The following is a 12,933-nucleotide window of genomic DNA, read 5'->3' on the forward strand; positions in this document are numbered from 1 at the left end:
GCGCTTTTTAACGTCAGCGTTGCTACAGAAACGGCTGAATGTTCTGCTTAAGCCGTTCTCAGCAGGCAGTGGTTTTGGAAGCGCTAGATGTAGCAGTGGATGGAGCGCTGAATTGAGTCAGGCACTCTCAGCCAGTCAGGCGCAGTGGCGGGTAAAACAAACTCGTGCAAATCACAAGCGTATCTTGCCATCGTGGCATCATGTTCTGAAATATTCCCGCTTTCGTTGTTTCTTTTGTTGTCGGTCCAACTTCTCTCATTGTCTGCTGCCTGTTTTTGTCCTCATCTTTCCTTGTGCGTTTTCCCCGAAGTACGATTTTTTTCCGCAGCATCCGACAAGGGAGAGTATTGTGCGATAGAAGTATGTACATCATGAAATCGGTGCAGAGCAAGGTGCAGACAACGGCACGGAGTCTAGTTTCAGGATCCATGACTGCACTACAAGCTCAAACCTCCCTCAAACTTTCAAAAAGGTACCCAGATTCCAAAGTGGCAACGACGCTCCTCCCAAAGTACAGTACCAGGACTCTGCTTAATGCCACGTCCATGTCAAATCCAAAAATGAGCGCGAAGAAAACCCTGTAAAGAAAGCAAAAAAATTAGCGTACATCGTATGGGTCGATGTGACCAATTTCATACAGCCCAAGCTGCATGGACACGGCTTCTTTTGGTGCGACTGCTACACTGCTCCGCACCCGACTATACTTTGTTCTCGCGATGTTGCTGTTCGTGGGAGTACATGGGACCAGGGCTCCAGCCACTGCCAAACGCCAGTGTTGCGAAAGATAGATACACGGGCAGGATTCGAACCCTGCAGACCTAATTTACCGGGAGAGTGCTCAGCGAGATAAGCTGCAGGGATCGGGCACACATACACGCTCATATAATCGCACACACACGTGCACTTCCTCACTGCCAAAACGGGTCTCGTGGATCTCCCCCGGAGAAGGGAGAAAGACTTAAAAGGAATATAGGAAAGATGAATCAATTGGCCATTGAACTGCCCAACTGCTGCACCCTGCTGAACCCCCCAAACCTTAGGTGGACTTGGAAAGAATTCCACTTAACCGCTCGCCACATTTCAGTGAGTGGTCGAGGACAAAGTGCACAAAAAGGATTTACAGAAGCAGGGTGTCCGTCCCTGGATCCAAATGCGTTCACCCTTTCCCCAGTGATAATACTTGCTACTAGTGTGGGTGGCTAAATCAGAGAGTGGATCTGATATAGCTGTCACTAGCATCATGATTACACAAGAGTCAATCCAGCCCAAACAGTCCATGGTATGTAGACTTCAAATAGAAAGCATATGTACCCTGAAATCAATGAAAACAAACACACACACACTCGTACAAACGCACACATGCACATATTTATGCAAACACCCACATGTACACGCACCCACATGCACACATACACACACACACATACACACACACATGATCCATCCTCCCTCGACTACTCTCCTCACGATCAGGCTTTCAACACTGATACAATCGTTACGAGTAACATCACGGAACAGCGTTTCGCGTCAATATTTCACATTATCAACCTTTGTCAGTGACCCATCAAAACGATGACCCAGTATCATCCAATTATAAGACCGGCGCAATAGCAGTTACCACGATATAAAATAATAAAATAAAATAATTCACGGTTCGCGTGAGACTCGGCTGGAAGCCAGGCTTTCCGCATCCGTAGGAATGCCACCACCGTTCAAGGATCAAGGCGCAGATGCAGCTCCTAAAGCGGTGGGAGGTGAGTAGATCTGCTCACTAGCAATTGGTCAAAGAACGAAAATCCCATTCACTGCATCCATGTTTTCCTCGTGCAAAAAAGAATTAGGGAAATTGATGTAAATTTTTTTTTGAGCCACATGCAGTTAAATATGCTCCTATAACTAGGTGATATTTGCAGAAATTTCCTTTTGTGTCCTATAGTTTGAGCATTTAATTCCTTTCTGTGTCGGTCAATACTCGGATTTTTTGCACCATTCCTACCACGTCAGTACTATGGAACCACGGAACAATCTTTTGCACACTAAAACCACCTTGGAGGAATAAGGTTTATTACGAGGGAGCTTGAAAGCTCATCGCCCTGTGCTATGCTTTTTGCATAGCTCATCATGCATGTTATTCGAACTGATAGCCGCGTCTTTGGGCTGATGTTAGGGAGGAGATGTATGCGTTAGAACTGTAGATGATTTCAGGTACTTAGTCCGTTTCATCGCAATTGTCGCTTATCTATCTCAACTAAGAACAGGAGTTATTTTATCGCTCTGTAAAATTTCCAATACGCATAGTGAAGAAGCATGATACAGGATTCCTGTCCGCCACAAGAAAAATAATTCAGCGATGGAATCTGATGAAGCAAGTCGAAGAAAGGAAGCAAGGTTACAAAAAAGTACAAAAGAAAACAGCGACGGAGCGCGTTCTTGCACTCACGCTTTAGTTTATCCTACTCTGGCTCTGTATCACTCGACCTGATGTCACTTGAGCTGACATTCGCTGGTGTGTATAGCTGCTGGCGTAGAGTATCTCTTGCTTTCTCCGCTTGGCGTATGGCAGCGATGGGAAAGGAACAGTCTTGGCTGTCACTTTGGCACTTGGAGGAAAGTGGGCAGCGTGACCCGTGTGTCACCACTGTGTGTTTCAACAATGTTTTCGAATCATGCACACATCCCTCTCCAGACAGCTATCATACGCTCTGCTGGATACGCTGACCACGACTCTTGTACTGCCGCTGTCAGGTCGGACAATGTCTTCTTTGCCACCATCTCGCCCACAGTTTGCAGGCTTGCAAAGAATGCCAGGTCGTTGCACTTGCAGTTCAAACGTGGCGACTGAGCTGGCTGGCCTCGCCGTGACTGTCACGCTCTCCAGGTCAGGATGTCGATTTCCCCTACTACAGCAAGGTTACAAAAAAGTACAAAAGAAAACAGCGACGGAGCGCGTTCTTGCACTCACGCTTTAGTTTATCCTACTCTGGCTCTGTATCACTCGACCTGATGTCACTTGAGCTGACATTCGCTGGTGTGTATAGCTGCTGGCGTAGAGTATCTCTTGCTTTCTCCGCTTGGCGTATGGCAGCGATGGGAAAGGAACAGTCTTGGCTGTCACTTTGGCACTTGGAGGAAAGTGGGCAGCGTGACCCGTGTGTCACCACTGTGTGTTTCAACAATGTTTTCGAATCATGCACACATCCCTCTCCAGACAGCTATCATACGCTCTGCTGGATACGCTGACCACGACTCTTGTACTGCCGCTGTCAGGTCGGACAATGTCTTCTTTGCCACCATCTCGCCCACAGTTTGCAGGCTTGCAAAGAATGCCAGGTCGTTGCACTTGCAGTTCAAACGTGGCGACTGAGCTGGCTGGCCTCGCAGTGACTGTCACGCTCTCCAGGTCAGGATGTCGATTTCCCCTACTACAGTTCCGGTCTTCGAGCTGCGCTTGGCTTTTCGCTGCAGTGAATGTGTGCATTCACTGCAGTGCATTCACTGCAGCGAAAAGTTCCCCACTTTCCCATCACAATCGTACGAATCGCGATGCCATTGGCGCTAGTCGCGATCGTTTTTTTCTTTCTGGTCTCCTTTGATCTTGCCATCACAACCTCCCAAACGAATGTGAGTTAGATATCGAGATCGGACTGGGTTTTACCTGTCAAAAGGTGTGTGGGAGATAAGCGACAATTGCGATGAAACGGACCAAGTAGAATGAAAGCCAGACACATAATCTGCCAGAAACTGTGTCGTGTCCGGGTCTGACTCATCTTCGCCATCGAACTCCCGGACGCCTGATCGAATCGGGACAAGACACTCTCGGTGGAAGCAAACATCTCGCCAAATGAAGCCCTATTTTTAACTGTCATTAAAGGTTGGTTCACATATCGCCGGTACGCGCCAGGAGTCACCAGCGGTGGGCTTCTTCAAACCTCTCCCGGCGCATTGCGATTGTGTGAACCAGAGCAGTCGTAACAAAATCATACGGTAAAATATCGTAAGGGACCGCCGGCAAAGTTGGACAGTGCCCAACTCTTGCGATCTGCCCTGGCGCCGATCCCGTACATTTTTACTAAAAGTGGTTTGTGAACCGTTCGCGCCGGTGATCGCCGGCTGCCAGGAGCCAGACTTTGGCAATTTATCAAACCAATACTTGTCCTAAATTTTCATAAATTGAAGCTAGAGAGGAGGTCCGTTCGCTATTCTTGTAGTCACTTCAAGGTGGCAAATACGTCAGCATACCAACCAGTCCTTCTCGGATGATCTGCTTGACCATTGGGCAATGTATGAGAAAAAATACAATTGAAACAAACAAAATAATTATATTATGATGGAAACATTGGCAAGTTCTTGTGACTTCATCAACGTAAGCAATCATAATTTCGACGAAATGGCTTACTAGGCTGCAATAAAATGTGTAGAAGTAGTTTCATGATCTCCAGTAAAAGGTAGCGCAAAGTGGCCATCACCGAAAGACCTTGAACTACTGAGGGAACAAAGAATTCAAGCTTCAATTGGCAAACCTGTCGTAGCATTTGGGCACATTCTGTACTACTTTGTGGTAGATTTAGGGTTGGTTCACATATCGCCGGTACGCGCCGGGAGTCACCGGCGGTGGGCTTCTTGCAACCTCTCCCGGCGCATTGCGATTGTGTGAACCAGTGCAGTCGTAACAAAATTATACGGTAAAATATCGCAAGAGACCGCCGGCAAAGTTGGACAGTGCCCAACTCTTGCGATCTGCCCTGGCGCCGATCCCGTACAATTTTGACCAAAAGTGGTTTGTGAACCGTTCGCGCCGGTGATCGCCGGCTACCGGGAGCCAGACTTTCATAAATTGAAGCTAGAGAGGAGATCCGTTCGGCATTCTTGTAGTCGTTTCACGGTGGCAAATAAGTCAGCATACCAGCCCGTCCTTCTCGGATGATCTGCTTGACCGTTGTGTAACTTATGAGACAAATACAATTGAAACAAATAAAAAATATAATGGATACATTGGCAAATTCTTGTGACTTCACCCACGTTCGCAAGCATAATTTCGACACAATCGCTTACTACACTGCAATAAAATGCGTAGAAGTATTTTCATGATCTCCAGTAAAGGGTAGCACCGAGTGGCCATCACCGAAAGACCTTGAACTACTGAAGAAACAAAGAATTCAAGCTTCAATTGGCAAACCTGTCGTAGCATTTGGGCACATTCTGTACTACTTTTTAGTAGATTTGGTACTCGAACCGTATTCGCAACGGATCGGTAGCTGGGTCACCGCCGATGTCTTGCGATTTTGCTTATGTGAACCAACCCTAAATTGTAAGGTACGTGACATGTACGGGATGGCGTCAGGCATGCCCGACGACATCACAAACAATTTGGGTTAGCTGTGTGGACCCTGGCAAGCGCCAGACGTTACTTGAGGAAATTCTTTCCAAAGCTACGGAAATATTAACTTTTCACCATCGTCTATAATAAGTACTTTTCAACATGGGTTTTGCAAGAGGCCAGCACCGGGATAGGAACGTTATATGAGGCCAGAATCTTGGGTGCAGCCTGTTTTTCGAGTTTATGGAGCATTATTTTGGATGTTCACGAGTGGGAATCTATTACAATGTCCTGTAAGAGTTATTAGTCACATATAAATTTTGCAAGGGACGTATCTAATTAGTGTAATAATTATACTTATGGAAACCTGTCGTGATATGTTCCTTTCACTGCAGCGCCCTTCAAGATAACTGTTAACTCAACTGAAAATCAGATCTCGGCACGGATTTTACATTCAAACGTGCTACCAGAATGGATAACTGGATTCTGCTTGAATTACTCGATGCAAGTAGCCGACAAAGGGAACACAGCCGCCCGGATTATTTGTAACACGGATGAATTCATCCTGTTGGGAAACCTAACAGCAAATACGATGTACAGAATTGTTGCATTCTTAAACTCTACAACTGGATTATACAGCAGCATTTCCCCTGAAGTCTGCATAGGGACTTTACCCAGAGGTAGGATATGCAGCATTCACAACATGGCCAGCAATCGAGGACATCTGGGAGTTGTAATTTTTGTACTCCTCCGAGGTGTGATTTTTGGCGTGCTGGGCCAAGCACAAGGAAGCCATCTGCAAAAAAACTGCAGAAAATGGTTGTTGTTTGATCCTTTGGTGTAATCTTTGTTTCTAGTCGAAGCTAATTGCTGTTTGGAGCAGAAACGCTGAAATTGACTATTTTCTGCATGTACTCATACATGTACTCATGTACTCAGTCATGCAGTCTTACTCGTATTTTAGCTCTTTTTTCTGGAATGGATGCTGCTCTGCGCCCCTTGGTGAACATTTCCTGCGCTCGTGGAGCAGCTGAAAAGGACCACTGGTATGTCTGGTTCCTGGTTTGAAAGTGGAGAGTCGACTTTTGTGCCTTGAAAAAGGAGTAGAGAGCGATAAAGGTACGTCTGTGGCTTATTTTTGAGTGCTCCTCGTACATTTTTGATCGTGATAGAAATTCTCAGACCAAAGTCAGACCAAAGTCAGCGCGATGATGGCCGTACAGTTTTCTTGTGGATTTTTTAGTTGTTTCATCTCGTATCTATGTCAGTATCGTGATGGTGAAGTGGAGAGGGTGATTTTCTTCCTCTAGGCTTCGTTCAGCCGACTTTGCTTCGTCCTCGTTGAAAAGTGATCCTGAAAAAAAGGTCGATTAGCAAAATTATGTTGATTTTCAATGTACGTGATGACATGCGATTGCTGGCTATGAAAGCCTATCAGGAAGTTGGAAACAGGCCGTCGAAGTCTGACGTCACAGTTTCTTGACAACGCGTAGTTACTAGGCCAAGTGGTGACAAAAAAAGGTCGCGTCACATGCACTTGTGGTGTTTCCAGTGCCAGCAGCATGCAGTGAACACAGCTACAGCATCATTTGGATTGAGGAGCGCCCGAGCGAGATTATTCGTTTCGAGTAAACTGCTACTTGTCGCCGAGCTTGTAGTTTTCGCCCTATAGAAAAGGAGAAGTCGCACCTGAGTTTTCCTTGGCCGGTACTGTGAGTGTACTGCCATTCGGCTTTTCACGTAATCGCCAGCCAAAAAGCAATGATGGTCGTTTCTGTTATTTCTATCGCAGCGATTGCTGATTTCTTTTAGTTCTGAGACCAACCAACTCTGGACTCGTGTCCTTGTCCTTGTCCAGCGGCAAGCTAAAATCAGAGAGGCTATCTCTCAGGTGGCGATGAACACTAAGCAAGAAAATGATGCACGATGGCTTGAACGCGAGGGATAAACTTCTTGAGGTTAAACAAAATGAAGTCATGATCTTGCACCAGCGCACTCCAGTCAAAGTGATGCTGTGACCGTTGGAAACACGACAAGTCCAGATGACGCGACTTTTGTTTGTTTGGCACCACTTGGCCTTGTAACTACGTGTAACTAGGAGTTTTCTGACAGCATGACGTAGGCACTTCGACAGCCTATAGGAGAAGTACATGTAAAACATTCCGATTGAACGGACAGTTTGTATTCGAACAAGTTGGAAGGTATGCACTCAATGCAGTTACTCATACGCAAGCATTCGCTTCATGGCGTTGGGAAATCCTAATAATAGTGTCTTTGAACTTACCACGGCCAAATAAATACATAACGATGCTGTTGTCAAAATAATACCTCTATGATATATACTACAGTCGCTGTAGCACCATTGTCAATTGTCACAATGCAATCATAATGAATATTTTTTACATATTTCCGGTGTTGGGATGTTACCGTTACACTGAAGCTCTTGTGTCACCATATTGCAAGGCACGTATAGTGCAGAGGTTTCTCTTTGCAAGTCCACAATTAAGTCCCTGCGTTACACTCATTAACCTTTGCTATGATCATTCGTTCCACACAGAGAATGGAAAAGGAGATTCCAATATTCTACATTGGTCGCCGTGTTACTATCAAAAGCTACATGCTTATTGTGTGTTATAAGAAAGGCATAGGCAACCCATGTTATTTGAAGTGGAAGGAGAAAGGAAAGAAAAGAGAGACAATAAGAAGTAGAGGGTGGTAGAAAGGTAGCGAAAGAGCAAAAACTAGACACCTTTTCAAGCTAGAGCACCTAATGACCCTCGCAGATCTGATTTTGTGATCTTTCAGCGCCAAAGATGCTCATCAATGGCACCATCACGAGTACGACTATTGCCGTGTGTTTATATCCAATCCAAGAAGGAAACCTTCCCGCCCAGAAGTACTGTGTGACCCTAAGAGCTGCTTTTGATCCGTATGGAAATCTGTCATTGATTTCGATATGCAACGACTCCATTGCTGTCACCATTACCGGCTTGGCTCCAAACACGACCTACAATGTCAGCACGTACGTTGTCAATAAGTTCGGAGACAGTGCTACCTCCAACTTTATTCTCTTCACGACACTGCCTCCAGGTATGGATGTATGTGTGTACATTATGTACCCAATGATGTAGGCAGCAAATTGTTTCGGCGATATAGGCCTCATTAGTACAGCTATGAGCTTAAATAAGCCCAGATACCAGCCATATACCTGTATGATGTATATCTCATAACCAATTGGTGGTTTAAAGTGCGCTAAATGCGTTATAAAGCAGCAGCAATAAAGAACAAGAAACTGACTGCCGCAACAGCAAGAGGGAGAGTGAGAGAGAGAATTTGCATGATTTATGAATAGAACCCGCTAAATGTATGACTGTTTTCATTTCAGATTATCATTACACTCCTTACTGGCATTGCCAAAACCCCTATGACAGTTTGTGGGGTTCTCAGCAGATCAAGCAGGACATGCAGCACATCTTACCTCCGCAATCACGGTCTGTTCCGAGTAGCGTACCAGGCACAATAACGATCGATGGCCGCATGTCGAGATCTAGGAAGCGCGTCATCCTACGCCAGGAAGCACGCGATCTCACCGTGCATCATGCAATAAAATTCAAAAAGCCGCGCTCAGCAGGACTTGATTCACTTTTGCATCAACGACCACACCACAAATGTTGGTGGCGCAAGGAGAAGCGTGTTGTTTGGAGTGACAAGTGATCACCACTGATTCTCCTTGCCAGAGTCAACAATACCCTTTGTTCTTTAGCGTAGGGAGTAGTGTTGGAGTACATGTTGCTGAGATGATGTCGCGGGGGGGGGGGGGGGGGGGGGCTAGCCTTCCTGCGCAGGTCTGACTTTGGCTGTATTTCAGCATGGTGGAGTGGAAAATTCCAAAAAGGTTTATTTTAAGAAAACCCCTAAAAGGAACATGGAGACATGCCCTCAGTGCTAGAGGATGTGTTCTACTATCTGCCGGTGTAAAGTTCTTGTTAATTGAGGACTTAGCCCGCTGTTTCACCAGCGCTTGTAAATTGGCTTTTTTCAAGATGATCATTTGTGGAGTCAGGTGGTGATTGCCCTCGTATTCTAGGATCCTGGCGTGGCTAAGCGGTACTGCTCCAGGACATCTTCTAATATGAGGCAATGTTGACTTGATGGAGATTTGTTCTTAGCTCGTTTCTATACGCTGTGGCGTGACTCGATTGTAGAAAATATACACAATGTGATATCTCGGCCATTTTTGAGGGGTATGCAAGTTTCAATGTTCCCATCAGAAACATTTTTAGGGCCTTACACAATCGATCTACCCCCGAAGGCAACCGACATGCAAATCTTAAAATGAAATAGGGAGATCGACTTGCACACAAACTTTGGTATTTTCAGATTTGCTCTCTTATCCCTAGAACTACCGGAGGCATCATATGATGCATTTGCGACTTTCAAAATGGAATTGCTGTTATATGGGACTTAGAATCTCCCCAAATTTTGTGACTTTTATTTATTTTGTATTTGGTTAATGGCAGTGAGTTGTGTTTTCAAGCATTTAATACAGTTCCGAAATGCCAAGGGGTGCTACCTAGAACAACCGTGCGGCATCATATGACTCCACATACCATAGGCATCAATAAAGGGCGAATTCGGCTTAGAACCACACGTGAATAAAGTGAAGAGGAATACATTTGGGAGCAAGGAGATTAATGACCATGAAGGTGGTGATATATAAATATGGACATGCTCATATGCACATTTCATGTGTCGTTATGGTCAATATCGTAATCCTGAATCCTGCCGAAACAGACAAATTTGTTTGTCCTAAGTTTCGAAAGTGATTCACTATGTCATCTGCAGCATAGAACGATAAGAAGTGCCAGGGCAGTTATAACATTCTAGGAACGTCCTTTGAGTTTACTTTGGTCTGGCGGAAGCCATGTTCAGTAGGCGAAGTTTTTTTTCTTTTTTCTTTTTTTTTCTTTCTACAAAATCCACATATCTCCAGACACTGGGGTGAATGATGGAGTGTGGTGGTGACGCCCATTATGCTCCGCCGACCAGAGGTCTCGGCTTCATAGCTCCATGGACGTACCAAAGGGATATTTGGGTAGGGAGGATTAAGTTAAATTGAAAAAGAAAACAGAAGAAAGAAAATGGAAAGATTGTATTGCTCAGTTAGCAAAAGAATAAGTTGAGTATTGATGTGAACGCTGTTAGACTTTTAAATTCAAGAGGAGACTATCCGTGAGGAGAGATTACATGTATGTCCAAGCAGGGTAGGACACTGTACCCTCTTACTCGCGTATGCTATGAGTGGCCCAGTGCCAGTTCGTTCTGAGGAGATGGTGATAAGCTGCTGTCTTGAACCTTTGGATGTTCTTTGGGTGAAATGGGTGGGGAATGATAGAGGTAGGCAGCTGGTTCCAAATTGGGATGACGGAGTGGGGAATGGCTCGGCTCACATTGTTCCGGGAATTGGCAGGAAGAACATTCTGTAACTGATGGGGATGCGCGGTGGAAAGTCGTACAGCCTGGCGGGTGAGGCGTGTGGTCCTGGGTTGGTGTGTCGGTGGAGCCATTCTCGAGAGAAGAGCGGGAGAATTATCGCAAAAGGCTTTATACAGGAGGCAGAGGGCAGCGATGGCGCGGCGAATTATGAGGCTAGGAAGCCAGCATTGCGGATGTATTGCCTTGATGGCTCGCTCCTGCACCCAGTCCAGCCAATTCAAGTGGGAAGGAGCTGCCCCCATCCAGACGATTGGGCAGTACTCCATAACCGGCCGGACAAAGGCTTTGTAGGCTCGAAGCCGGGCAGGAATAGTCAGCAAGTGAAATGCCTTGCGCAAGGCTCCAAGTCTCTGCGTTGCTCGGACTACAACAGTTCGGATATGCTGGCTGAATTTTAGCTGATGGTCAAACGTGACACCGAGTACTCTGATGGAGGGCTGCTCCTCGACAGGAGTTCCATTGAAGACAATGGGGGGTATTGGCCAGTCCCGACGATGGTGGGATATTGTAAGGGCCTGAGATTTGGCTGGCTGGAACTGCACTTTCCAATCCGAGCCCCAAATGGATACAAGGTCGACAGCAGCCTGGAGTACTCTAGCGTTGTCAGGAACAGCAGCGAGCGTTGCAATTTCGGCGTATAGGGTTGTGTCATCGGCGAATGAGGCAAGGTTGGAGCCGATTGGGAGGTGGTCTTCAAGGTCGTTGACGTAGACCAAGAATAAGGTGGGGCCCAGGATACTGCCCTGTGGCACCCCAGCCTTAACTGGGCGTCTGGCTGATGTCTGGCCGGAGATGAGGACTTGAAGTGTGCGGTTGCAGAGGTAGTCTTGGAGCCACCGATGCAGGTCTCCCGAGATGCCATAAACTCTAGCCTTGTGCAACACACCAGTGTGAGACACCCGGTCAAATGCTCCAGCAATGTCGATGGCCAGCACTCGAGAAGCTCCTTTATCTCCGGCGGTGTGCACCCACTGGTGGTGGAGAGCAGTCAGCAGGTCTGCTGCACTGTGGCCGCGACGGAAGCCAAATTGCCGTTCTGACAGGACGTGATTCGTCTCCATGAAGTTGCTCATTGCCCTGTTGACTATGGTCTCCATGACCTTGGAGAGGATGCTCAGTAACGACACTAGTCGATAGTTTGATGGCGACGATTTAGACTTGCGCTTGTGGACTGGAACTACGTTTGCAACCTTCCACTGTTGTGGCTGGATGCCGGAGCAAAGACAGCATGTAAATAGTTTTGAAAGCGACCGTGCCAATTCTGCAGAGCAAGCTTTCAAGACGCGGGCAGGTATCCCATCTGGACCAGTGGCCTTGGTGGGGTTGAGCTGGCGGAGAGTTCGCTCGACTGTGGTCTCGCGAAACCGGACGGTGCAGAGGTTGCGGTCAGTACGTGGTCGGACGTAAGGAAATGGAGCGGATAGGTCGTCTGCCCCTAGACTGCATTTGTTGGCGAAGTGTTCGGCCATGCACTCTGCTTTGCTGCGGTTGGTGTCGTGCTCCGTACCATCGGTGCTGCGGAGAGTAGGTATGGATGGGCTGTTTCCGTGGCCAGAGGCCTTCTTGATGGTTCACCACCATTCACCAGACGCCATACACCCAGAGGAAGTGTCGCTGCCGATAAAGCGTTTCATTTGATTTTGAAAATTTTTGGGCGGGAGTTTGAGGATGAATGCTAGTAGAGTGCCTGGAGCATTGTGCGTGAGCAATTAGAAGTGAACGAACACAGAGCCACATAGTTATATGCTCCAGATGAAGATGAGTGAATACTAATTGCTCCGGTTTCTCGATCAGTCTGATACGGGACCGAAGTCGAGGGAGCAAGCGGATAATGGTAGTGATAAAGCAATGGAGCCATACACATACCAGAACATTACTCTCCAAAGCTCGGGCAGGATTTCCTTCATGAAGCTGGATTCTCTGGCAAAGTTGATAGATAGTGGGAAATGTGTTGCACCCAGCAAGCGCGAAAGAGCGCAACCGGTTGTTGCTTCCGAAGTTTGCGGGCTTTTCCGAGATATTCACAATTTTGAAGATGGGCAGATGCATTGTTTGCATTTATTGACCAGAATATGATCCATGTCATGATCAAGTGCACAAAGTAGGAGGTAAACAGAAAA

This window comes from Sycon ciliatum, chromosome 10 (assembly GCF_964019385.1).
Source record: "Sycon ciliatum chromosome 10, ocSycCili1.1, whole genome shotgun sequence".
Classification (NCBI taxonomy): domain Eukaryota; kingdom Metazoa; phylum Porifera; class Calcarea; order Leucosolenida; family Sycettidae; genus Sycon; species Sycon ciliatum.